This window comes from Ascaphus truei, chromosome 4, assembly GCF_040206685.1.
Source record: "Ascaphus truei isolate aAscTru1 chromosome 4, aAscTru1.hap1, whole genome shotgun sequence".
Classification (NCBI taxonomy): domain Eukaryota; kingdom Metazoa; phylum Chordata; class Amphibia; order Anura; family Ascaphidae; genus Ascaphus; species Ascaphus truei.
In genome coordinates this window covers 232,374,997-232,400,717 of record NC_134486.1, presented here as the reverse complement: position 1 = coordinate 232,400,717, position 25,721 = coordinate 232,374,997, and the positions used below count along the sequence as shown (strand labels likewise).

The window sequence follows — 25,721 nt, the reverse complement described above, 5'->3', positions numbered from 1 at the left end:
AGAGTGGTATGGAGCGGGGGAGGATAGAGCGGGATGGCGGGGGGAGATAGAGAGAGTGAAATGGAGGGGTGAAGGAGAGAGCGGGATGAGAGAGGGGGGGAAGGAGAGAGAGGGATGGAGAGGGGGAAGGAGGGTGCAGGATGGATGGGGGGGAGAAGAGGGATGGAGGGGGAGGAGAGAGGGAGGGATTGAGGGGTGGGGGAAGAAAAGATAGAGATTGAGAGGGAGGGAGGGATTGACGGGGGAAGAAGAGAGAAAGAGGAGAGAGAGAAAGAGGAGAGAGAGGGAGGGAAGAAGAGAGATTGAAAGGGGAAGGGGGGAGAGAGAGGGAAGGATTGAGGGGTAAAGGAGAGAGGGGGAAGGAGAGGAAGGGTTTGACGGCGGAACAGGAGAGGGAGGGCTTGAGGGGGGAAGGAGAGAGGGTGGGATTGAGGGGGTGGGAGAAGAAAATCTTGAGAGATTGATTGGGGAAGGATAGAGGGAGGGATTGCGAGGGGGAGGGGTCCCTTTAGAGGCCTGTGGAGGGGGCCTGAAAATTTGCCTGCTGGATGGTGCCTACAGAGGTGTATGTCAGGCACCTCTACAGACAACCTCCAGGTGGCCCCCTCTGAGGATCTGACCATGTCCGGTTTACCAGCATTTTACTCACCAAGCTTGGGTCACGATTCCCAGCTGTCCCCCCGCCACCACTGTTGGCTGCCCTGCATTGAGGATCCCCTGGTTCACGTGTGAGGGCAAGAATTAGCTTGAAAACTGTTTCAGTGCGAAAATAAATATTTTCATACGGAAACACATCTTGCCGTATTCTGGCTTGTCCAAACATTTGGTAGCAAATTGGCTCTAGCTGTGCACATCCGTGCGGTATGCACATTTTTTATGCATTGGAAGACATTTCCAAAAATGTACAGGTTTTACAATAAGCTGTGGAATTGCATTTCGAAAGGAAAACCTTGTCTGCCCCAGGCATGAAGTGGATATTCCTCTTCTTGTCAACGAGCATGGGCCGCAATAAAGGAATACCAACTTCACATCAGCAAGTGAACACAACAATAAATAAGATTCAGACTACAAGTATCTTCATTCATATGGAAGCAGCAGGAAAAAAATTCTACTGCCTCTCTCCTCAGTAGAGAGCTGGATTAAAAGAAAGAAAGAAAGAAAGAAAGAAAGAAAGAAAGAAAAAAAACCACGTAGCAATGACGATCTCACTATCAAACCAGCAGATAAAGGTGAAGCAGTAGTAATTATGGACACCAATAAAAACAGTCCATAGAAATGAGTAACATGCCATTTATGATGAGACAACACATACTGTACTACCGGAAACGTACAGTATCATATTATGCCACTTACAAATACCAAAGGTAACTGAAGAACCTTGCACTCAAGAAACCATCCATTTGTGTCCATATGTGCTTCCCAAAATTCGCAAACCAGGATGACCAATCATAAGCGGTATGGACATTCTCAGAATACATATCAGGTTTAGTTGAGGGAATTCTAAAACCACTAGTAAAAATAATACCAGCTGCTTCTTACATGACATTACAGGCTCCCTGAATGGACTGAACAATAAAAAGTTTCCAATCGCCACACATTCAATGTATAGTAGTTACCATGGCTGTGAAGTTTCTCTACAGTAACATTCCTTATAATGATGACATAGAATGATGCATGCTACAAATTGCATGTGAAATCAGACCAGAATCCCAAGTGAATGCAGAAATAATTACAAAACTCATACATCACATCTATATGTACCAGAATGGCACCTCAGTCAGTCACTAATCTTTTCATGGATAATCTGAAACATATTTCCAGCTTCATACCATAACACGCCTTTTCAACATTACAAGTACAGTGCATTAAAGATTTGTTTATAATATGGACAGAGGGAGAAGAAAACTTGGAACAATATGCAAAGGGATGTCACAAGGGATGCTACATTGAAAAGGCCAGACAAAAACGAATACAAATAAAAAATACAGAATTAATCTCCATAGGTGCACTATATCACACAACCAAGAAGATAACAAGGACACATCATTATAGAAAGGCAAATCGCAATACGTAATCTTAGAATTTTAATTCTCAAAGGAAAATTCAAATCCCTTAAGAATGGAAAAATATGATTACACTTCAATACCAATGAAAGTGTACTGAACAAGAACATTGAATTCTTGACACATTATTAAACATCCTTACAACTTTGAATATGATCATCTTTGCCTTGTTCTGACCATGCTACCTATATACAGACATCTTTTCCTTATCCATCTCCCACCCCCCACCACTTGTTCTCACCATTTGCTGTCTGACATTTAACCTCTTACATGTCTCTTGTATCTCTCACCTGTCTTTTACATGCCTTATCCGTTGCTTAGCCTCCTCCTGTCCCTGTTTATTTCCCTATCTCCCTGACCTTTATTAGCACTGCTTTATTTACTTGGTACAATTAATGTGTACATCAGTACTGCCTGACCTTAGGAAGAGAGCATTGCTCTTGAAAGTACTCATTCTTTGTTTAACAATTTCACAGCTACAAGAACCTATCGCATATATCATGCATATTTTGCACGTATAATTCATCTTTGAAAAAAATCTCACCACAAGTGGAATAGGTTAAGTGTTTTCGTGGTTTCTAAGGAGAGAGGGAGAATAACTATAATGGCTAGTCTCTCTTCTTGATGTAAAACACAGTGGATGGTGAACGTGCTTGCAAATGAGATGAGATGGCTATTGTAGCAGTATTTTTGCATGGACAATTTAAATAAGCCGAATTTTGCATGCCAATACTCACAGTTTAATAAAATGAGCCCCTCTGTGTCAAAGTCTCTTGAATAAAACTGGAAGGAGACGTTGCACCAGATTGATCAGAGAAACTAAATCTCACTGCTTTTAATGTCACTTCTGTACTGATAATTTTTTGGGGAGGGTTGCATCATTTTTTATTTATTTTTTTACATGCAAGGGACTTTAAAACGTCGCTTCTTTGAGTTTCACAGTTTCTTATTAAAAAAAAAAAAAAAAAAAAAAACAGGCGTTTTTTCCCCCAACACTTTCACAAACCTTGCAATTTTATGTAAACGTATGCAAGATTGTACTGTATACATGAATATCAGACACTCTTTTGTCCAGTGTCCTCAAGTTTACTTATAAGGCAATAACAAAAACTGCAGGTCTGCAGACATTTAGTGAGGACGCCCCAGTTCTAGTCCTGTAAGTAAAAAAAAAATGTAAGAACAAAAATTGTATAGACGCGGATAGCTGCTTTAAAGTATGAAGTCGGTATTAAGCGGTTTCATGGACAGCAGCAGAGGCATTTTGAGTATGTGCCAATGTGTCTTGCTCTTTCTTATAATCAGAGATTCATAGAGTGGTTGAAAGAGTAATTTAGGAATTACAGGACAAACATACAATCATATGATTATCAAATTCTGCATCGGTATCTCATTTCTTGTTCACATTCAAGGGTCCAGAAATTTCATCAGGTAGAAATTTGTGCCAAATGCACTATACTTTATTATAGGCTAAAGCTGGTAAATTCAGGGCATTATTGAAATCTCTGCTCTCTGATTGGATAATGCCCAGAATTTTAACCAATCAGTAATGGCCTGGAATTTTTGGCAGCTTGCCAAGTTTTTCAGCCAATCAGCTTGAAGGTTTAATTCACAAAGAGTGAAATTTGCACTAAGGCTAAGGCCCCGCTCCCTCAGTCAGCGCGCCCGCACTGCAGACAGGCAGGGCGCTGACAGACACAGACCGCGATATGCTGTCTGTAGGGAGCCGGGAGCCGGAGAGGGAGGGGGGCGGGAGTGGGGCGGGAGTGGGAGGGAGGGTGGCGGGCTCTGATCGTGGTGCCATCCACCCCCCCACACACATACATACACACACACACACACACACACACACACACACACTTTAATAACACGCAGCTCCTTCCCTGCTCCCCGCCCCAGGCGCCTCCCACCTAGCTCCTTCCCTCCCCTCCTCCCTATTGGCTGACTCGCGTACCACGTGACGCGTCAACGCCGAAATTCACAAGATTCTTGCAGCATCGGCCGGCTGACGCGTCACTGTACGTAGTCAGCCCTGTCGGAAGGAGGCAGCGGGGGCAGGGACCACTTGGCTAAGGGTCTGGTGGTTCGCGGCCGCACGCCCCGCCAGCCGCAGCGGGTTCGCAGCCTTAGACTAGGGAGGTGATTGGACAGAAGACACCAGCAAGGCACTGACTCTTCCCCCACCCTCCCTGCAGAGAGCTCCGCACAGGAGTGTGAAGGGAAAGGTTTGTGTGTCTGCTGAGTGTGTATTGTGGGTGTAAAGGGGGCAGCAGAGTCTTGTTGGTGTGTTTCTGCTGTTTTGTTTTGTTCTTGTAGAGGGGGGCTTCAGTTTTTGTGGCTTCAGTGCGTGTTTTGTGGGTGGAGGAGGGATTCAGAGTGTTTTGTTAGTGTGTGTCTGCAGTGTGGGTTTACAGGGGTCTGCAGTGGGTGAAGAGGGGGGGGCTGCTAGTGTGTGTCTTGTGGATGTAGAGTTGGCAGAGTCTGTTTTATTGATTTGTGTGTCTCTGCAGTGTGTATTTTGTAGGTGCAGAGGGGTGGCTGCAGTGTGTGTTTTGTGGGTGGAGATGGGGTGCAGAGTGTTTTTTTTGTGTGTCTGCAATGTGTGGGTTTGCATGGGGGCAGTGGGTGTAGAGGGGGGCTGCTGGTGTGTGTTTTATGGATGTAGAGGGGGCAGCAGTCTGTTTTGTTAGTGTGTGTGTCTGCAGTGTGTTTTGTGGGTGTAGAGGGGGGGCTGCTGTGTGTTGTGTGTTTTGTGAGTGTAGAGGGCGGAGGAGGGCTGCAGTGTGTTTTTTGAGTGTAGAGGGGGGCTTCACAGTGTGTGTTTGTGTGTATAGAGGGGGGCTGCAGTGTGTGTTTGTGTGTATAGACGGGGGCTGCAGTGTGTGTGTGTGTGCGTGTGTGTGCGCGTGTGTGTGTGCGTATATGTACAATTTACTTTTAATAAACTTGCAGTAAAAGCATAAGAATGTAGACAACCATGCTGATAAAAATCAATATATGACTACAAAAATTTATCTTTTTTATGAAAAATGAAAAAAAATTAAAAATAAGCCTACATTTAGCTTATAATAGTAATAATCCCCTCAGAACAGGGCATTACTGGCCAATAATGCCCTGTTCTTCAGGGATTATTACTTAATTAACATATACTTTTTGGAGCTTACGGATGTAGCACAATACTTGGTCGCGTAGTTGGCTCGCGGAACCCCTGCAACCTGACCCATCAGGATTACCACGGTGGGGGTCCCTGCTTCTGAATAGGACTCCAGCTGTGTGAATCCTACCGAGCTGCATCAGTCTGTAAGAGACGTGCAGTAAGAGTAGACAGAATCAGTCAGTCACTCTCCTTGCGCGCCTCTAACAGACAATCGCGCTGCTTTTACTTCATTTTAATATCATATTATTGAAGCAGGGGGTCTCCGGAGCTGAACCGCATTTATTTCAGCTTCTGGGATCCCCTGCTTCCTGAGTTACAGGCCTCGGTATGGGGTGCCGGTATCTCTTTGCCATATTTAAATGTCCCGTCACATGGCCTCCATCCCTTTTTGGTGACGTCACATCACTCCAAAAATGGAAAGGCATCACATGGTACATCCACCAATCCGATTGGTGGGTGTACCATGTGATGGCACCCATTTTTTTTTATTGCTGAAGTGACGTCATCTTAAAGGGAGGATGCTTCCTGATTGGCTGGATTCTTCCCTCCTTTTAAGATGATGTCACATCATTAAAAAATATGACGTCTCAGGCCTTATATAAGATCTATCACCTCATTTGAAGCTGGTGAAAGAAGCTGGCGGATCAACATCTCCTGGACCTGTTGGAGCAAAAAGAAGAAAAGGATGAAGAAAAAAAAAAAGTAAAGAAGAAAGAACAACTCACCGGGGCCTCCTCTGCAGGCAACTGAGGATCATGGACTTCTTCGCATCTGCTGAGGAGGATCATTGCATTGTGGGGCAAGAGTTGGTGCCGTTGCTGGATGAGGAGGATGAATCTTCATCCCGGCAAAGGTAAGAAACACATTGATTGTATTTTATTTGTGTATTTTTTTAGGATGCCCATTGACTGGCAATGTGTTTATCTATGCCCCTTTGAGAGTATATTGTAATGTATTTTATGGTTGTTTTACATTTTTAGGTTGCCCATTCATTACCATTGTGGCAATCCATGCCCATATTGTGGGCATGGTTTACCACAGAGACAATCAATGGCTGGAACGGGTTGGGGTAGTTGCCCCGGGGAGGGTGGTTAGGCATGCGTGAGGGGGGGGGGGGTTTAACCCCTTAATTACCAAAGTGGTTAATAACCGCTACAGGCTAGTAGGTTACAGGCTGGGGTTACAGGCTAGTAGTTGTATTTTGTATTTGTATGTCTTTATTTATATAGCGCCAAAAGTGTACTCAGCGCTTTACAAATACAGTACAGGGAATTATAATAAGACAATAAACACAGCAAAATCAGACAATAGGAAAGGAAATCCCTGCCGAAGAACTTACAATCTAAGTGGTATAATGGGAGACTTACAGAGACATTAGGTGAGGGATAATAGGGATTTTGGCCATTACGGTACTGTATTGTTGGGGGGGGGGGGGGAGGTTGAGGAAGGGTAGAGTGAACATTCATTGCCATTGGGGTTATCTTTGCTCCCATGGAAGGCGTAGGTAGCAACACTGGCAATCTGTGTATATTATCTAGTATTGGTTGTTGTATTTTAATGTTTATTGCAGGTAGAGGGTGTGGGTGAAGGAGTTAGTTACCCCGAGGTGAGTGGTTAGGCCTCGCGGGTGGGTAGTGGTTACTACTGCTAAGGTAATGAAAAAGTAATCCCTCCCGCAACCTTCCTGGTAGGCTTCACCATCCACCCTGGGGAAACTACCCCCTTCACCCACCCCCTCTACCCCCAATAAAACAGATACTTTGGTTTAACCCCTTCATTACCTCAAAGGCTAGCCGCTAAAGTAATGAAGTAATGAATCTGCTTTTATTTTATTTTGATTAAACAGTATTGAAGCAGGGGGCCTGCGGAGCTGAACCGCATTCATTTTAGCCCCGGGGACCCCAGCTTCCCAAGTTACAGTCCCCGGTATGGGGAGCCAGTATCTCTCTGCATTGTTTATATCTCTCACGTCACGTGGGCCGTGATGCGGGAGACTTTAAAACATGGCGCAAATACCGGCACCCCATTCCGGGGCCTGTAACTCGGGAAGAGGGTATCCCTGGGGCTGAAATGAATACGATTCAGCTCCGGAAACCCCCTGCTTCAAAACTGTGTTATCAAAATAAAATAAAAACAGCGTGATCGCCTTTTAGAGGTGCGCAGAGAGAGGATTAATTCTCTACTCTCATTGCGCATCTCTTACAGACTGATGCATCCTTGTAGAATTCACACAGCGGGAGTCCCATTCCGTTGCAGGGACCCCCGCTGTGTTAATCTTGATGGGCCATTTCCTCCCTGCCAAGCACTGTGACCTGAAATCTCATCTCTTGGGCCACGGTTCACAAGCGCATGTCCTGCGGCTGCTGATAGATAGAAGATGCTACATCTGTAATTGCACCGCCTCCTTTGGACAGGAACACAATCATTTGCTTTTGGTGGTTAAGGCCACAACAATTTATAAATAAACATGTTAAAATCAAATTTGTTAAGCTTTGCCAACCATACAATACGAAATACAATCCAAGCCTTTTCCCTTCCTGTGAAGAGGAATGTAAAAATACCAAAATCAATATACAATAGGCACTTCAGGTACCACCCTAGAGCTGACCAACTGCATCACCTTACCCCAGGGGCGCGAGATTTTTCTGAGGGGCGCGCAATTGCATAGGCCATGCGCTCTTCCCCAAGGCATTACAATTAAATGCCGGGGGATCACGTGAAGCCTCTGGAACCTCAACTTACCTTGCTTCAGCCGGCGTCTGGAAGCGTCTCGTGACGTCACACGTGTGTTGTCATAGCAACGCAGCATGAAATGATGCCGCAGGTCATGTGACGTAACGTCATTTGATCCTGCACTGAACGAAGGCGCGAGCACGGGGGACAAGAGGCAGGGAGGCGCAGGAGAAAAAGTTTGCACACCCCTGCCTTATCACAAAGGTCACAAATAGTGGTTCCAACCACACTTGAATTAACTCTCTGGCAGGGCCTGTGCTGGGACAGCAACACATGTAACTTTATTTTATTATTAACAATTTAGCCATCACACACACACTAAAGAAAAATCTAAAAATCAAGCAATCCCTTCACAACTGTAAAATTAACATAAAAAAGTAACTAAAACAATAATATAATATAACATAATCAATCACAAATTCGCTTTACAAAAAAAGTGCGTGTGCGGAGCATTTTAAGTGAAACTTCGTCTTTTGTCACTGTTTTCTCACAGAAATTGTATTTGTGATGGTGATGGTGATGTTTTTAACTAAAAATCAAAACACAATTTCAGTGACAAAACGCAATGAAGTTTGACTTAGAACGCGCGTGCTCGGCACACATTCCCTGTTTTAGCTAGTTGCACTTGTTATTTATACTAACTGTAAATTCCGTGTGTGTGTCTCTCTGTGTGTCTCAAGTTTCTGCTGTTTCGGCTGCGCATGTGCCGAGCTCCAGCTGCTGCGAAAGTGCCGAGCGCCTGTGACTGTTGCGTATGCGCCGAGCTCCGAGCTACTCTTCTGCCCACAATGACACGAGACGACGGCCTCTTTTGCCCACAATGACGTCACTTCCGTGACATTACTTCCGTCTCCACGAAGCAAATTCACCTAGGTACCTGCAAAGAGATTTCACTTCAAAAAGTGCAGGGGGGAAACCTTATAAGTGGGACCCAAACATTCTATCATTCAAATTAACCAATCAGAGTCTCTATACCTCATAACTTTAGCATCACCTACCTAACAACTGCCTGATCTAACCAACCAATCAAAATAACCTATCCAGCTAGCAACCAGAAACAATAAGTTAATAAATGGATTTGGAGGGGGCAGAATCAAAACACCATTCACTTACAGCTCCAGGCTATCCATCGATTGATACAGTAGATGTGTTGAGAACTAGAAAACCGTATAATCATTTCATGTTGCATCTTGCACTTGTAGGGAAGTTTAAAAAGAAAAAAACTGGTAATTGAGAGAGGCACTGGAGCACACCCATGCACTTAAACCCAAAGTTGCAAAGTAAGTCATCTCCCATCTGAACACTTGGTAAATTTTACTCTGTGACTTCCATTTATTGGGAGCCAGTCTCAATCATTTTAGCAACAATGATCTCACTCATTGAAGTACTGTTAAAATGTACTGGGTTTTTTTTTTTTAATCCATGTTCCTAAACACTCATATTTGAGTCATTGGGAATTAAGGTCTGTGCTTCTGTGCAGAGTCTCACTCCACTCATCTCTATTGCGAGAATGCTACCCTAATTTATAATCACAGTAGCCCTCTTACACACACAAGTTTTTGGGATAAATGTGATTTCCATCTGATCACAAACAGCGTAAGTGAATGAATATGTTGGCATCTATGCTGTTCTGCTCTCCATAGTAATCATGGAAACTGGTTGGTTAGTGCGAGTTCAGTGTGTATTCACACTAGCTGTGATCATTACAAAACACCCTTCTCATGTTACATGATGTCTAGTCTTTTCTGTTACCAGGGCACCTTGATGTGTCCACCCTCAAACCAATGCTACAGATGAAGTCCTTCGTTCGGATGGACCTTCTCACGGCTCCCGCACGGGAACCACCCTCCCCAGACTTTTTAAAAGCCATAGCGGTTGGAAGCGCGCCTTGGAGAGGAACAAATTCCCCTGCAGGCAGCCAACGGACTGCCCACGGAGCATTCCTGGAGGCACAGCGGACCCGAGACTTAATCTGTAGGGATATGCAGTGTAATGGTGCTAAACTCAGTGTCTCTTGAAGTAGAAGAGCCTGGCTAAAGACCCAGTGACTGCTCCTTGCACTGGATTAGTAGCTGGCTCTGACATTGGTCTGTATTCAATATGCTGTGAAGCCACCATCTCCTTGTTAGGGAAGGTTTAAGCTCTATTCAAATACATTTGAATGAGTCTCAACGTCCATGAAGAAAAAGATGGACTGATACTGTATCATATTAAACAGAGACTTTGATCTTCCTTTGAGTGAAGCACCAAAAGTTTTATAGTAATCTCCTTGGCGGTTGGTCATATTATTTAAAAGGGTGACTTTTGTATGCACTGCTGATAAAATCATTGTTAACATAAACAATGATTGGCTCTTTAACTATCTTTGCCGATGCAGGTTTGCCTGCCTCTAACTAGAACAAAAATTCAAAAGGACCCCATCAGAATAACTAGTGAATCATGGATTGGAGCACAGTACTGCAATAGACCTCCTCTCTTGTGTTCTGCTGACAGCTCAGTTTGTGCTAGAATTAGCAATGCTCCAGTAGAGAAGGTTTAGGGGAAGTAAGCGATTTATGTCCTTCACGTCCCGTTGACCCAGGCCTCCTAAAATCCAAAACTCCTGCTCTCCCTCCCACTAAGGCCTCGGGCATGTCAGCGCTTAGGCGCTGACCCGTGCTGAGGCGTGCTGCTGCACGGCAGTGAGCCCCTGCAGCCGCAATGAGAGCGGCTTTAGCAGGGGCTCGCGCACGCTTCCGCAAGCATGTGTCTTATTACATTTTTAGATTTGGCGCTCACGGGAGCGCAGGGCCGGTTACGTGAGCGGTTCGCCCAATGAGGGCGAACCAGCTCCGTGACGTCACAGCCCCCCCCCCCCCCGACACCCCCCCGGACGGCGCACAGACCAAGGCCAGGGAAAGCACCCGCTTTCCCTCAGCCTCCGCACGCCTCCGCACGGCTGCAGTCCTATGGACGCAGCCTAAGGCTGGTGTACGCTTTCATGTTTACTGCCAACAATACTGGGTGTGTGTATATAACTGCTCCTGCTCAATCTTGTTGTGTTTATAGCGGCTTAAAAAAAAGGCAATCCAAACATCTTTACAAAAAATCATTTTTTTGTTCAACTTTGTCTTGTTTTAATATATGCAGCCTTTGATTACCTTGATTGAAAATGAATTACCTAAGCTGCCGATCAATTAGTTCTCCCATGATCGATCAGCAAAGATTCTGCTTCCAGGGTTCACTAGGTAGATGGCTGCCTTTCAGTTTCAAATCAATCCTTCAGTCACTGTAAGCAGCTACAATGTATTCTTATATCACTAAGGTAACATTATGTATTGTTACAGCTTGCAGCTCAAACTGCTCTGAATATTGGCAACAAATTATCACAAACAGGAAAGTGTTTGGCTGCGTCCATGGTATGGACGACCGTGCGGACGCGGACGATCAGACTGCCTAAAGGCAGTGATTGCGTCTATATGGCGTGCGAGTGCGCGTTGCGCAAGAAATCAGTTAAAACTGATTTCTTGGTGCGACGGGCTGGTCACGTGAGCAGTTCGCCCAATGAGGCCGAACCAGCTCCATGATGTCACTGGCACGCCCCTAGACACGGCCACAGACAGTGCGCGCACCATGGCCAGGGAAAGCCTCAGCGCGCCTCCGCACGGGCGAAGTGTCTATGGACGCAGCCTCAGAAAGATCTAAAGCTGCACTTATAGTGGCGGCGACGGCGATACAACGTCATGTCAAAACAAATGCATTGTCGCCGTCGTCGACACTTATAGTGCACGCGGCGGCGCAACGGAGCAACAGTGCTACCAAAAATCTGGTAGTCACTGTTATATGATTTTTTTTCGGTAACGGTCTCCCCTTTTGGCCAATTAGAGAGCTTCTCCGTCCCTCTACCTTCCCCCTTTATGACGTCGCTGGCCTTGGAGCCAGCAACGTCGCCTAAACTTGAAAAATAACTATCGCAATGGCAACGGCATCGGTCGCCGGCACATAAGCGCGGCCTTACACTGCTGGGGAAGTGTGCTAAAATCTGCTATAGAAATCAAAAGATGCTCAGTGTATTAAAACTCATTAAAAATGCAATAAGGGTTGAATAAAGAAAAAGGTAGTTTTATCTAATACTACAGAACTCATTTATTATTTTTTTTAAATTACACGTACAATATTGCTTGGATTGCTCCTTTAAGTGTTTCATGGTAACAAGGCCTTACAATTGGTTATAGGTCCCTCTAGCAGTGAGGTATACCTTCTCTATGACTACGCTGGTACATAACCATTAAGTGTTTTCACCAGCCTTAAGCTAAGGCCCCGCTGCACGCGCCCGCACGGCCGCCTTGCTTGCCGGCGGCGCGTGCAATTCACTGCACCGTGATCTGCAGTGACATTTTTCCGGCGCGGGGGGCGTGGTCAAAACGGGTGGGGGAGCGCGGCCATAACGTGAGGGGGCGGGACAGTGCAGCACTGCAGACACCCCACAGCCCCTCGCACACAAATGTGCAAGGGGAGCAAGGGGAGAAATCGGAACGGCAGGGGGGGGGGGGAGAAATCAGAGCGGGGGGGGGGGGAGAAATCGGATTGGCTGCTGGGATCCAATCGGTGAAAATACCAGCTCTTTGTAGCTCCGGCTGGCTGATGCGTCATAGCACGTAGTCATCCACGCCGGGAGGAGCCAGCGGGGACATCCAGACCGGAGGTAAGGAGCTGGTGGCAGCCGCCGGCCGCAGCGGGACCAAAGCCTTATCCAACCTTTCCCATGTCATTCAGGAGATTTACGTCTACAAGGCCTTCTCAACACACAGTCACAAGACTCAAAAAAAATAATAATAATTAGTAGAGGAAATCAAACCTTTCCTTAGTTTCAGCTGACAATGTCTAAGCCAAATAATTTTCATCACCCAGGTTTAACCCCTTAAACATAAGTCTGTCATTTCTTCAATTTGGTATTTAGGAAGACTGTTTTTTTCAGTGTTGGTGAAGGCATATATACTTGATGTATATGTAAACACTTTAAAAGTGGCAAACACCCTGTATGAGATATTCTATTTATTTTTTTTACCTTACCTGAACAGGAGGGATCTCCCAGAGCTGGATTATGGTACTCCGTACTCTAGGGCTTCCTAAATTTGTGAGGTATTGAAGGTTTAAATCAGGCCTGCACAACATGCGGCCCGCCTGGCCTCTCTGTGCGGCCCGCGATGACTCTGGCCGGGCGCCAGTTAATTAATTAAATAATTTTTAAAAAAAGTTTTAAAAAAATGGCGCCGATTCCCCGCGGTCCCGGCACGCATGCGCAGGGCCTGCTCTCCCCCCTCTCCTGCTCCCTCCCCCCCCCCCTCCCCGCTCGCAATGTGGGACGGAGGGGGAAGTAACAAGCAAGCTCCTCCTGCGACCTGCTTCCCTCCGCGGCCAGCTTCCCGCGTCCCCCGAGCTCACCTCCCGTGGCCCCCCCACGAGCTCACTTCCCGTGCCCCCCTCCTGCCCCGAGCCCCCAAGCCCACCTCCCGTCCCGGGCTGCTGCCGCAGGGATATCGGGGGCAGGAGGGGAAAGTGTCCGGCGGCAAGCTGCACCCACCCGGTCAAGGTAAGTCACTGTCACCCAGTCACTGTCACCCACCCACCGTCACCCACCCAGTCACTGTCACCCACCCACCCAGTCACTGTCACCCACTGTCACCTACCCAGTCACTGTCACCCACCCAGTCACTGTCACCCAGTCACTGTCACCCACCCAGTCACTATCACCCAGTCACCGTCACCCAGTCACCGTCACCCACCGCCATTCACCCACCCACCGCCATTCACCCACCCACCGCCATTCACCCACCCACCGCCATTCACCCACCCACCGCCATTCACCCAACCGTCATTCACCCACCCAGTCACATGTCTTTTGTTTCACCCACCCACTCAGTCACTGTCACCCACTCACTGTCACCCACCCACCCAGTCACTGTCAAGTCACTGTCACCCAGTCACTGTCACCCACCCAGTCACCGTCACCCACCGCCATTCACCCACCCACCGCCATTCACCCAACTGTCATTCACCCAACTGTCATTCACCCAACTGTCATTCACCCACCCACCTAGTCACATGTCTTTTGTTTCACCCACCCACTCAGTCACTGTCACCCACCCACCCACCCAGTCACTGTCAAGTCACTGTCACCCAGTCACTGTCACCCATCCACTGTCACCCACCGCCATTCACCCACCCACCGCCATTCACCCAACTGTCATTCACCCACCCACCCAGACAGGCAGTCACATGTCTTTTGTTGAAAATATAAAAAATAAACAGGTTGCATTGTAATGTTTTTTTCTGTATCACAATAAGAAAACAGTTAAGTAAAAGTTGCGCGCTAAAAGATATTTTTTCGTGGTAGGTGCGCTATGGGTTTGGGGGGGGGGCTGCTCCTTTCATTTGTCCCGGGCCCCATGATTTCTGTTGGCGGCCTTGTGGATGATGTGAGGTGCACGGGGGTAGAGGGTGATATGTGAGGTGCAGGGGGGGAGGGTGATGGGTGATGGGAAGTGCAGGGGGGTGATTGGAGGTGCAAGGGGGATGATTTGAGGTGCAAGGGGGAGAGTGATGTGAGGTGCAAGGGGGGAGAGTGATGGGAAGTGCAGGGGGGTGATTGGAGGTGCAGGGGGGGTCATTAAAGGTGCAAGGGGGGGTGATTTGAGGTGCAAGGGGGAGAGTGATTTGAGGTGCAAGGGGGGAGAGTGATTTGAGGTGCAAGGGGGGAGAGTGATGTGAGGTGCAAGGGGGGAGAGTGATGTGAGGTGCAAGGGGGGAGAGCGATGTGAGGTGCAAGGGGGGAGAGCGATGTGAGGTGCAAGGGGGGAGAGCGATGTGAGGTGCAAGGGGGGGAGAGCGATGTGAGGAGCAAGGTGGGGAGAGCGATGTGAGGTGCAAGGGGGGGAGAGCGATGTGAGGTGCAAGAGGGGAGAGTGATGGGAAGTGCGAGGGGGGGTGATTTGAGGTGCAAGGGGGGGGGTATTTGAGGTGCAAGGGGGGGGTATTTGAGGTGCAAGGGGGGTGATTTGAGGTGCAAGGGGGGTGATTTGAGGTGCAAGGGGGGAGATTTGAGGTGCAAGGGGGGAGAGCGATGTGAGGTGCAAGGGGGGGAGAGCGATGTGAGGTGCAGGGGGGGGAGCGATTTGAGGTGCAAGGGGGGGAGCGATTTGAGGTGCAAGGGGGGAGAGGGATGTGAGGTTCAGGGGGGGTGTGATGTGTGTGCTGTGCAGGGGGGTATTGTGTGTTTGATGTGGAGGGGGAGTATTATGTGTGTGGGTGAGGGGGAAAGATGGGGGTATGAGACATAGATGGGGAGTATCGCAAAGGTTGATAGTGAGAGGTTCTGGGGGAGAGATGAGGATGATGCTGACGTGCTGGAGGAGAGATGAGGATGATGCTGACGTGCTGGAGGAGAGATGATGATGATGCTGACGTGCTGGAGGAGAGATGATGATGATGATGATGATGATGATGATGATGATGATGATGATGATGATGATGATGATGATGATGATGATGATGATGATGATGATGATGATGATGATGATGATGATGATGATGATGATGATGATGATGATGATGATGATGATGATGATGATGATGATGATGATGATGATTTTACCCGTGCGGGCCAATTTTTTTTTTTCCTTGGAGCAGTTCGGCCCTTCTCACTTTACGAGTTGTGCAGGCCTGGTTTAAATCTTTCCACAAGAACACATGACGGCAGAGGTCAGCCTATAGAAACCCCCAACATCATGGCTTACCCTGGCTGCCACCTTGTTTTTTTATTTTAAACCACCTGAAAATAAATTTAAAAAAAGGAATATCTTGGGGGTTGCCAGAGCTAAAACCATCGGAAGAGCACAAATTGCTGTTTTGAGGGGATATTACTGGTGCACTATGTCAATGTTCCCTCCCGTAGTACTCCTCGTAGTCCTGTATGGACGCACAGAGGAGTCAAGTTCAGACCCAGAACTGGTAAGAACAAGAACAGACCAAGAGGCCAGCTGCCATCTTAGTCTGGCTATAAAACCCCACCCAGTCAGTTAGTTCTTTGCTTGTCAACGTTCCGTTTACAGGTCAGAAGTCAGGTTATTCGTTGTCTATTAGCGCTGCGTATTTCCCTGCTCTTTTTCATCTGGATTCTTGTTCTGCAGATCTACAGGTACCTTCTTGTTTGTTGTCTTGTGTTCCCTTTGCACTATTTCCCCCCTTTTATTATTTGGCCCCTGCTACTATTGCTTTTTGTACTGTATGTCGCACTGCAAATGCTTGTAGCAAACGTTAGTTTGTCCTGCATTTACCCTAATACTATTTTACCGGTCTGTTTTTGTTGCCGTAGCTACCATAGCCTTTTGCAATATAGCTCTGCACACTTTGCAGGCACCATTTTATTTTACGGTGTTATTTACTTTAGTTTAACAATAAACCCTGTCAGTATGTTACCTCCAAGGGTTCAATACATCCATGTGTCAAACATCTGGGAAAGCAGAGTTTTGTTTGTCCCACCCTTTCGTAAATTAATGGTAAACCTTAGCACAACTTACTTAGACTGTAAGCTCTTCGGGGCAGAGACTGCTTTTACGTCTGTAGCGCTTATTCTATATGACCTAAAGCGGACGATTGTGTTATTTCCAGACGAAATTCCCCATTGAAGTCAATTGGACATTTTGGCCAAAAACAGCCCGATTGGCTGATATACAGATGTAGCAAGACTTACAGTCCCCAGCGCGGCGGCCGAAAAAGCAAATGGCCGTGCTGCTGGGGACTGTGTTTGCTGCGATTGCGCTGCAGGGGGTCCACGCTTCCGGATCGGACACCCTGTAGCGTTAATCCGTCAGGGCCTCTATCCTTGTGGGACCTCGCGCCGACACACTAACCTTAAGGTTTGCTACATCTGTATAATAATGCCTATGCCTCCTTTTTCCCCCACATGTACTAATGCTGTGAAGCGCTACGTACATTGCTGAGACTATACAAAAAAAATAATACATACATGCATAATGGGCCAGGAATATGGATTTGATATCTAGGTGTGTGTGTGTGTGTGTGTGTGTGTGTGTGTGTGTGTGTGTGTGTGTGTGTGTCAAGATGCACAGTTTACAAATATGCCTATTTAGATTTACATTCTATTGAATGAAAGCAGTAACCATCTGGGTTATTTTTGCATATTAGATAATAAAAAAGCATGATATCTTGGGAACTTAGAGAGATCCCCAAAACGAAAAGCGGGGCATCATGCTTTTGGGGGAGGGTGGGACTGCTGCATTGCCACATTAACAGTAGATTATGTTTTTAAGTAGCTTGCTCTGTAAATGAGCAGCAAAAATATGTCACTCCACCCTCAATGGACAATATGGAGAAGCTGCTACTTATAACTGTGATAAAATATAGGGTGTCCTTTTACGACACCCAACAACCAGACTCCTAAGAGGAAGATAATGTATAAACACACTAACAAAATAAATATAAATCACTGAGATAGCTTCCCCTCTGTGCCACAGAGAAGTCATCATGGATTTGAGATGTCATTCCTGACACTGCAAGTATTAAAAGAGGAGAATTGTCCTTGGGCTCAGCAGGAGAACAAAGGGTGGAGGAAAGGATTTGTATTGTTCTAGGTGAAGCGGATCCCAGAGAGATACGGTATCTCAACACACTGCAGCTTCTCTAAAACTTCAGCAATAACATTCAATATTGTAGATCCTCCATATGTGCTGGCTGGAGGTGCCAGCAAATTCATATGGAAGTCACCTAACCTATGCAGCTAACCACACATACACACCTCTCTGTGTAATAGGTACAGTTGGTCTGATAAGAACCAAAAACAGGCAGTGTACCTGATAAGTAGCTACAGTTAGATGGTATGCTATTTGTGGATAAGGCTGTAAAAACACTCTGACTGTGCACTAGCCAGGCACAATTATTTTTCTGCCTAAGCTACATCATGTACCTTTTAATATTTAAGGTTATTAAAAAGAAGGGTCAAAGTCTCAACTCCTTCATATTAATGGACCTCTCAGACAATATCTTTCCACTTAAGCCTTCTATTTTTCTGCTTTGTCTACACACAAATTACACAAAAAAAAGCAGCAGGAAGATTTGAGTCAGTCTAACTTGATTATTTTCACTAGAGAAAAGGAATACATGACAGAGACAGCGTTACCAAACTAAACCTTCACAAAATCATTACTTACATGGCGTGCGTGCGCGCGCACACACACACACTATCATGGTTTACCCCATGTGTTTCATCATACCAGAAGATGCTTTAGGCTCATCCTAATGTACAGTAGTTACGATGCAGAAGAAGTAATTATGCGACTGTTGATTTGTTTAAAATAATGGAATTACTTTAACAATCATAAAAAAAAAAGACACGATTTGCAGTTACATTTACAAATACACGTGATTGTAGTAAGCATAATTGGAAATGTTTAAACCTATATACTCAGTACCTGCTATTTTATAGTGATCAACCTGCTTAATAACATTTTCTGAGCACACATACCTGTAATATATATGTGTTCGTGCATGCCCTTTTTTTTTAACCTGTACGTCTTGCAGGTTACTACAACCAACAAAAAGGGTTAACATTTCTGCAAACAGAAGAATAGAAGAGTGGGACATGTTTATTTTTCTATACAACTCCACCTTTTCGGGAGTTGGATGCACTACACAACAGAAAGAACAACATATTCAAGGCGTTAACAAAACGTAAAACAAGACAAAGAGGACATAAAGAAAATATATATAAAAGGGTACCGTATCAGTGTACCACATCAGAAGATGAATATTTAATTCCACAGTTAGGGGGCTCCTGCTTCAGACAGTGGTTCAAGACCCAATAGTCCTAAGGCAGGTCTGTCACCCCATGCCCCAAATGCTGGGCTGTAAGCTTTTCAGTACAGTCTATTCAAGAATTATAAAGCATTATTAGAAGCATTCACACAAATACGACTCATTGAGACTGGCACTGGCTATTTAGGTCTGCTCTTCATACAGTGGTGGTAAACCTGGAACAGGGGTGTCGTGATCTTTTACAATACAAACTCGGCAGGATAGATACACCAAGCTCAATTCCTGCTGAAGCATTCGACGAGGAAAAGGGGAACCGTCTTTAAACTATCAAATGTATGGGTAACCCTTTAAGCTCCAGAGAGGCCTGCTGCAACACACGGGCGCGGAAAGGGTTAAATGACTGCCCGCGGAGAACATAATGCAAACAAAGCTTAACTCAGCAACACCGAACCTGTAGGTAGAATGGAGTTCGACAGCAAGACAATGAAGTACCATTTCCACTCCCTCGCCAATGCAATGTGGCACCCAGGCGTTTCCAGCTGTGCAAACAAGCCTAGAAACCAGACGGGCAACCCTCGCCAACCCAATCATCCACAGACCTCATAGAGAGCTAAACATATATTTATTTGCATAATACTGTACAGTAGACGGTCACAGAGTGACAGGCAGATATCCAGAGACCTGCTGCACTAGTGCACTGAAGGTAGCAGCAGCCTCTCATGTTGACAGCATCGCATATTGTTTTCCTTGCTATTTTCTGAGGGCTTCCAACAAAGCTGTCCGAAAATAGACTGTACTCCCGAATGCTTATGCCATGGGTAGGAGAGAATGACCTAATGAAAAGTGCTATGTTGTTACCTTTAATAAAGGATACACATACGTGTGTATAACGATATAGATTTTTTTGGTACTGTCCAACATATATACAGTACCTATATGCGTTTGTACATACGCTATTTATTTACATAAACTATATACCCGTACACACATATGTATCTGATGTATATATAAAATATATCAATCTAAACATATAGAAAAAGATATATATATACACACACACACACACAGATATATAATAATTAAAATACATACACACAAACATACCCACAGTGGCATATGTATCAAGCCAAAACTGGTGCAATTCTGAGGCAAAGAATTGCACCATATTTATCCAAGAAAGAAATCCCATTGAAATCAATAGGCTTTTATTCCTCCTGCTTCTGGAGCAGTTTGTTTTGAGATACAGTATAACCCCCCCACCCAACGATTTCAATACATGAGCCAGGGAGCTCCATGCTGCACATTCTCCCTTTTGAGACCGCGATTCCCCTAGAGCAACAACTTCCCCAATTGCCCGCAAAGTGCTGCATTTTTATAGATGCACAAAGCACAGGATAACGAAGCATCAATACATGCACGCATGGATGCATGGCTAGACACTGCTGTTAGATCAGGACTGTAGGTAGCACAGCTCTAACCTCTGCCACAGAGGATACCAGGTAAATGGTGCTTTTGTTTTGTTTGTATTCCCATTCAAACCACTATAATAACTATCATTTTTTCTTTATCTATAATTCTATACGCTCATTCACATTTCTTGCACCTTACCTCTCTTTGCAGAAGCAGATCCCCCTCTGCCTGTCGTGTCTCCTATGCAGGGCCTATCTCTCCACCTCCCCCCGCCCCCCCTCCATCCCACTAGACACGTGATCCCTGTCACATGACTGCACTTCCCGAGCCATCCTCCTGCTCCGGGCTGTCTGTCACTTCCCTCCCTCCCTCCTCTCTGCCGGCCCTTGTTGTGTGACTGTAATAAGAGACATGATGTAAAGGCTGCGCTCTCCTAGCAGACAGGCTGCATTACTACCACCACCGCAGCAGCAGCAGCAGCAGCCAGGCCGCAATGTAAACATCTTATTCTTCTTACAGGCCAAATTGAGGCCATTAACCCTTCGCTGACAGAGGGGTCTCAGGTAGGGTTGCTAGGTGGCTTCTCCAAAAATAATGGCTCCAATAGTAAAAGATGTGACCCCCCCATACATATAAAAACTGCACCCAGCCCCCCAACACATATATAAAAAAATTACCCCATATCCCCCCCCCCCCCCCCAACACAAGGGCTGACAGGTGTCTGTATGTTGCCCCTGCATTCGGTATAAAATGAAAGGTAACACCGGACATGTACTGTATGTGCCCGGTATTACCTCTCTCCGAACGCAGGGTGGCTTCGGGGGGGTCACAGCAGTTGGCGCCGGCCCCGGCTCTCCCCCGCTGCAGGCTTCTCCCTTGCTGTCACATGAAGAGGTGGCTGCTGCTGACGCGCGCCGGGTCTTTCTGACATCAGCGCCGGAAGTCAGCTGGCCTAAGCTTCCGGTGTGCACCGGCGTGAGAGGGAGGTCCAGCGCACGTGACGTCAGCATCGGACACCTCGGCGTGGGACAGACTGTGATGGAGAAGCCTGCAGCTGGGGAGGGCCGGCAGCAAAAGCAGTATAGCCAAAGGACACTCAAGTGGATATATAAGATGCACTGTATATAAGCTGTGTGGGATTGTGTCTAAAGGATAATAAAGCTGCTGTTTGAATGAATAAAGTTCCTGGCGCCCATCACCTCCACGCAGCCTGCATGAATCCAGCACACTGACAACATAACAAAGATTGAGCACTGATATATATGTAGCTAGGTCTCCCTTTTGCTGTCAGTACCCCCTCACCTCGAGCGCGATCGCGGGTACCGCCGAGTCTCAGGGCGGTCAGGCTCCGGCTCGGGGGTTGCCGGGGACGCGTGCGGCCGGTTGCTAAGGCTCGATCGCATCACCGGGTTCCCGGCGCTCCCGGAGCCGGGCAGTGAGGGCGCCGCCATTGCCGGGTAATCGCGCATTGGACAAGGAAGTCTGAGAGGCAGGGAGAAGTCGCGCGAAGGTTGCGGCAGCCCCAGAGAGAGATTGCGCAGGAGAAGGGGAGAAAGCCCGCGAAGCCCTAGCCTACCAGGGAAGGTTTTAGCAAGGGACTACAGGTCCCATGAGCCTTAGAGGACCCCATGTGACGCCAGGGAGCCAATAGGGCTGATGGATTGCCCTGCAGACCTAAAAGAGATACTGTACAATTCGCGGGGTTTTGCATACAGGCAGTTGGTGAACGGAGCAGCTAGGGGAAGGAGGTAGAGTGCAGGAGTCAGTGACTCCCTGCACTAGGCCAGCAATCCCCTAGGCACCCGATAGCCCTGAGTCATCCTAGCTGAGTGTGGTAGGGACAGGCCCTAGGTTAGGGACTCTGCCACATTATCTATTTGTTAGTAGGGAACAAAGAACATTGATTGTTTGCTGAGAGAGAGAGCTGGACTATTTCCAGAGGGAATCGCCCCTGAGGGATCATCCTGTGGTGGATCACGGATATCGTGTAGGAGCTCGCCTTGATCCTTTGTGAAGACCGTTGCAGGTCCGAGCACTGGAGTGCTCGGCAGGTAATCCATATATCAAGTGCACCAACAAGGCCTATCACCAGACATAGTGACTGCGCAGTCACACATGCACATGTATATGACTTGGTAGTGTGAGACATTGGGGTTACTGGACACGGGGTGGGATCATTCCGTGGGAGGTGGCACATAAAGTGTTAGCGTCCGCCGTGGCGCATAAAGTGTTAGCGTCCGCCGTGGCGCATAAAGTGTTAGCGTCCGCCGTGGCGCAAGATAGCGTTAGCGTCTTACGAGACGCCGTGGTTAGTGTCTCCTCTAGGGAGGGACACAGGTTAATGTGGTATGCACGTATGTTTCTATGTTCATAAGTAAACGGTATTGGTTATTATACATACAGTCTATGTGTTTATTGTGTGTTGTCCTGCGAGGAACAATACCTGCTCTGCTAGGAACCATCGCAGGTGGAGGCGCTGCACCGAGTGCAAGAGTACTATCATTCTTAATATATTGCCCCAGGTTCCCCGTGGCGGAAGCTCAGCCCTCCTGTGAGGCACCAGGTAAAGCACCACACCCTGGTAACACTGTATGTCCCTCGCACTCACACTATAATCTGCGATTGGGTGGGGGAATACCCGTTACATTTGGAGGCGCTACTGAGATCCAAACTGGGGTGCCCTATTCAGTATCAAATTGTCCGATTTAAACGCCATCATGTCCGTGCCGTCCAGGCAAGACGTCCATGATTGGGCCTTAGCGCGCCGCGTGTCTACAAGGCGCGTGGTTGCAGTGGCGGGAATATCCAATGATACAAGCTACCCCACCGTACGCACCCAAGTACGGGATTGTCCGGGACTGGCCACTGCCCGGATGATAGACTTTAAACTTGATGCTGACGGCCGGAGAACCACCTACCTCATGGCCACAGAAGATGACATATGCTCAAAGACTGTTCCCAATGTATTGAACCTACCCGAGCCCTCCATAGAGGAATGTATTATGATCTATCCTGACCCCCAGGCTCCCGAAGAAGCGTCAGTACCTACTGGACCCATCGTGAGCCACTGGGCCATCAGTAATCCTCACGGGGCAGGCACACCCAGAGTCTCCTTCGCCCTGAGCGGTATCGGGGGAATCAGCAGTTGGGCGGGAAGCCCACCCACATCGCCTACTCCTGATAGACGGCCCAGCGGGGCCCCAACCATGCCTAGCGTAGGAGCTGGCACCAGTAGTCATTCCCGTAGTGGCGATCCTTCCTTGAATATGATGGTGTCCCAACTAGTAGAAGCTGTCACCATTTCGACCCAAGCCCAGCACTATCGGAAACTTAAAGCTTTTTCTGGAATTCTGCCGACTCCTGCGGGGGAAGAAGGGATAGAGGCCTGGAGGGAACATACGCTCCCAGCCATAGCGGAGTGGTCATGTGCTGAAGCCAGCAAAAGACAGAGGCTGGTCGAGTGCCTTCGAGGCCTCGCCGCTCGGCTGGTACGGACGCACTGGAACGTGGAAGGAGAAGTTACTGCACAGGAACTAGTGGAAATGCTAATTCAGTCCTTTGCACGAAAAGACGACGAGGATGAGCTAATGGCCCAGTTCAAAGCTTTTCGCCAAAAGGAAGGACAGGATTTATCTGCCTTCGTTTGCGATCCACAGCTGTCCCTGGGGACTCTTCTGGACAAACATATTATTTCCGCGGCCAAAGCGGATCGATACCGCCTCAAACAGTTACTCAAGGGGTCGCTACCTGATCACAACATAGCTATAATGATGCGGGCTGCACTGACCGCTGTAGTACCCCCCAAGTACGGGGAATTAATGGAGTACATCAGAGAACATGAAGTGCAGCGACATTTCCATGAACCAAAGAAACTCAAAGCTACCATCAAGGGTGACCCCGTGGTTCCCGCTGCCACGAAGGGTAAGAAATCTTCCGCCCCAGAGGAAGAAGCGACTCACAAGCCGCCTGCCAGGGAAAGTCGTGTTCCTGAGAGGTCATCATCGACGTACCAGGGACGTCTTGAGCGTCGCGAAGTAGTTTGCTACAACTGCGGGAAGAAGGGCCACGTCTCTTACAACTGTCCGGAGAGGGAGGACTCTCCAGAAGAAAAAACGCCCGACAGAAGAAACCCAGCCCGGTCGATGGTATGCCTAGTACAAACTGCCTAGTCGGGCCCGGAAACCCCTTCGGGAGCCACCGATGTCCCTGCTGACGCCAGCCCCGGGGATGATGCCTCCACCCGGGAAGCTCTTAGCCAAGTAGGTCCCGCGGCTATCGTACGGGTGTTACTGGAAGGGATCTATGCATCGGCCCTACTGGACACGGGATCACAAGTGACCATCATATACCGCCCGTTCTATGACCAGCATCTCAGACACTGCCCCCTGAGAGCGGCCGATCATGTGAAAGTACGGGGGTTAAGCAATGAAGACTACCCCATCGATGGGATTGTAAGGGTTGAAATAGAAATACCCCATCTGAACACCGGCAAGAGACACGCCATGCATGTAGCGGCCCTGGTATGTCCGGAGCCTCAAGACCAGTACAAGTACCCGATCATCTTGGGCACCAACGCTGATATAGTACAAGCGGTGATCCGAGCGTATCTGAAAGAGACTAACGAGTTGCCGCTAGCCACCTCTCTCCTAGATCCTGTCCTACGAGAAGAGTGCAAACGGTTATATGCCCTGGAGCGCCACGGGGATCTCTACAACCGTCAACGCGGACTGACAACCATATTACCAGGGGGAGTGCAAAAGATGGCCATCTGGTGTTGTTATCCCGAACGAGATGAGAGCGACCAGCTGTTCTCTCTGGAGAATACGCCTGAAGAAGAAGAGGTTCAGAGAGGGTATAGGGTACTACCTGAAGTGAGGGAGTGGACGGCTAAGATCCCTCTACGAACCCACGTGTATGTGCAGAATCTCTCCCCCTTTCCGATGGAATTTGATGCCGACCAGAAGTTGGGTTGCATATATCCGGTCAGCCCTGTAGAAAACACGCCTCAGGTGAAGGCGGTGGCCGTGGATGAGCGGTTAGTCGATCTGGACTTCAACTTCGGTGAGTCGACGATGTCCACCAAGTGGAAAGAACGGCTGACAACCAAGCTGCTTCAACGACGACATGTGTTCTCCACGAGTGAGATGGATGTGGGGTGCAGTCGCAGTGCCCAACATACCATTCGACTTAGTGATGCCACTCCGTTCCGAGAACGCTCTCGTCGCATCGCCCCGCGGGATGTGGACGATGTGAGGAACGCCATACAAGACATGGAAACCGCTAGGATTGTGACGGAGTCTCGGGGACCCTACGCGTCACCCATAGTGGTGGTGCGGAAAAAGAACGGGTCCGTACGACTGTGTGTCGACTATCGAACTCTGAACAATCGTACGATACCGGATCAGTACAACCTTCCGCGCATTGAAGTGATCCTGAATGCGCTGAATGGAAGTCAATGATTTAGCATGCTCGACCTCCGATCCGGGTACTATCAGGTACCTATGAATGCGGAAGATCACGAGAAAACAGCTTTTGTCTGCCCCTTGGGA

General features: G+C 47.6%; 1 protein-coding gene across 2 annotated transcripts in view; it reads right to left on the bottom strand.

Annotated features, from left to right (window-relative positions):
- The window catches only part of TULP4 (TUB like protein 4), a 322,532-nt gene extending 302,068 nt beyond the window's left edge, over positions 1-20,464 (bottom strand). Inside the window, exon 1 of one of the 2 annotated variants that reach the window (XM_075596999.1) lies at positions 20,371-20,464. The gene's annotated coding sequence lies outside the window, so the exon portion shown is untranslated. Of the gene's footprint in view, positions 1-5,829; positions 5,850-20,370 lie in introns of those variants that run through there. The other variant, XM_075597000.1, reaches the window with a different exon arrangement.
- Between the last annotated feature and the right edge of the window lie 5,257 nt (positions 20,465-25,721).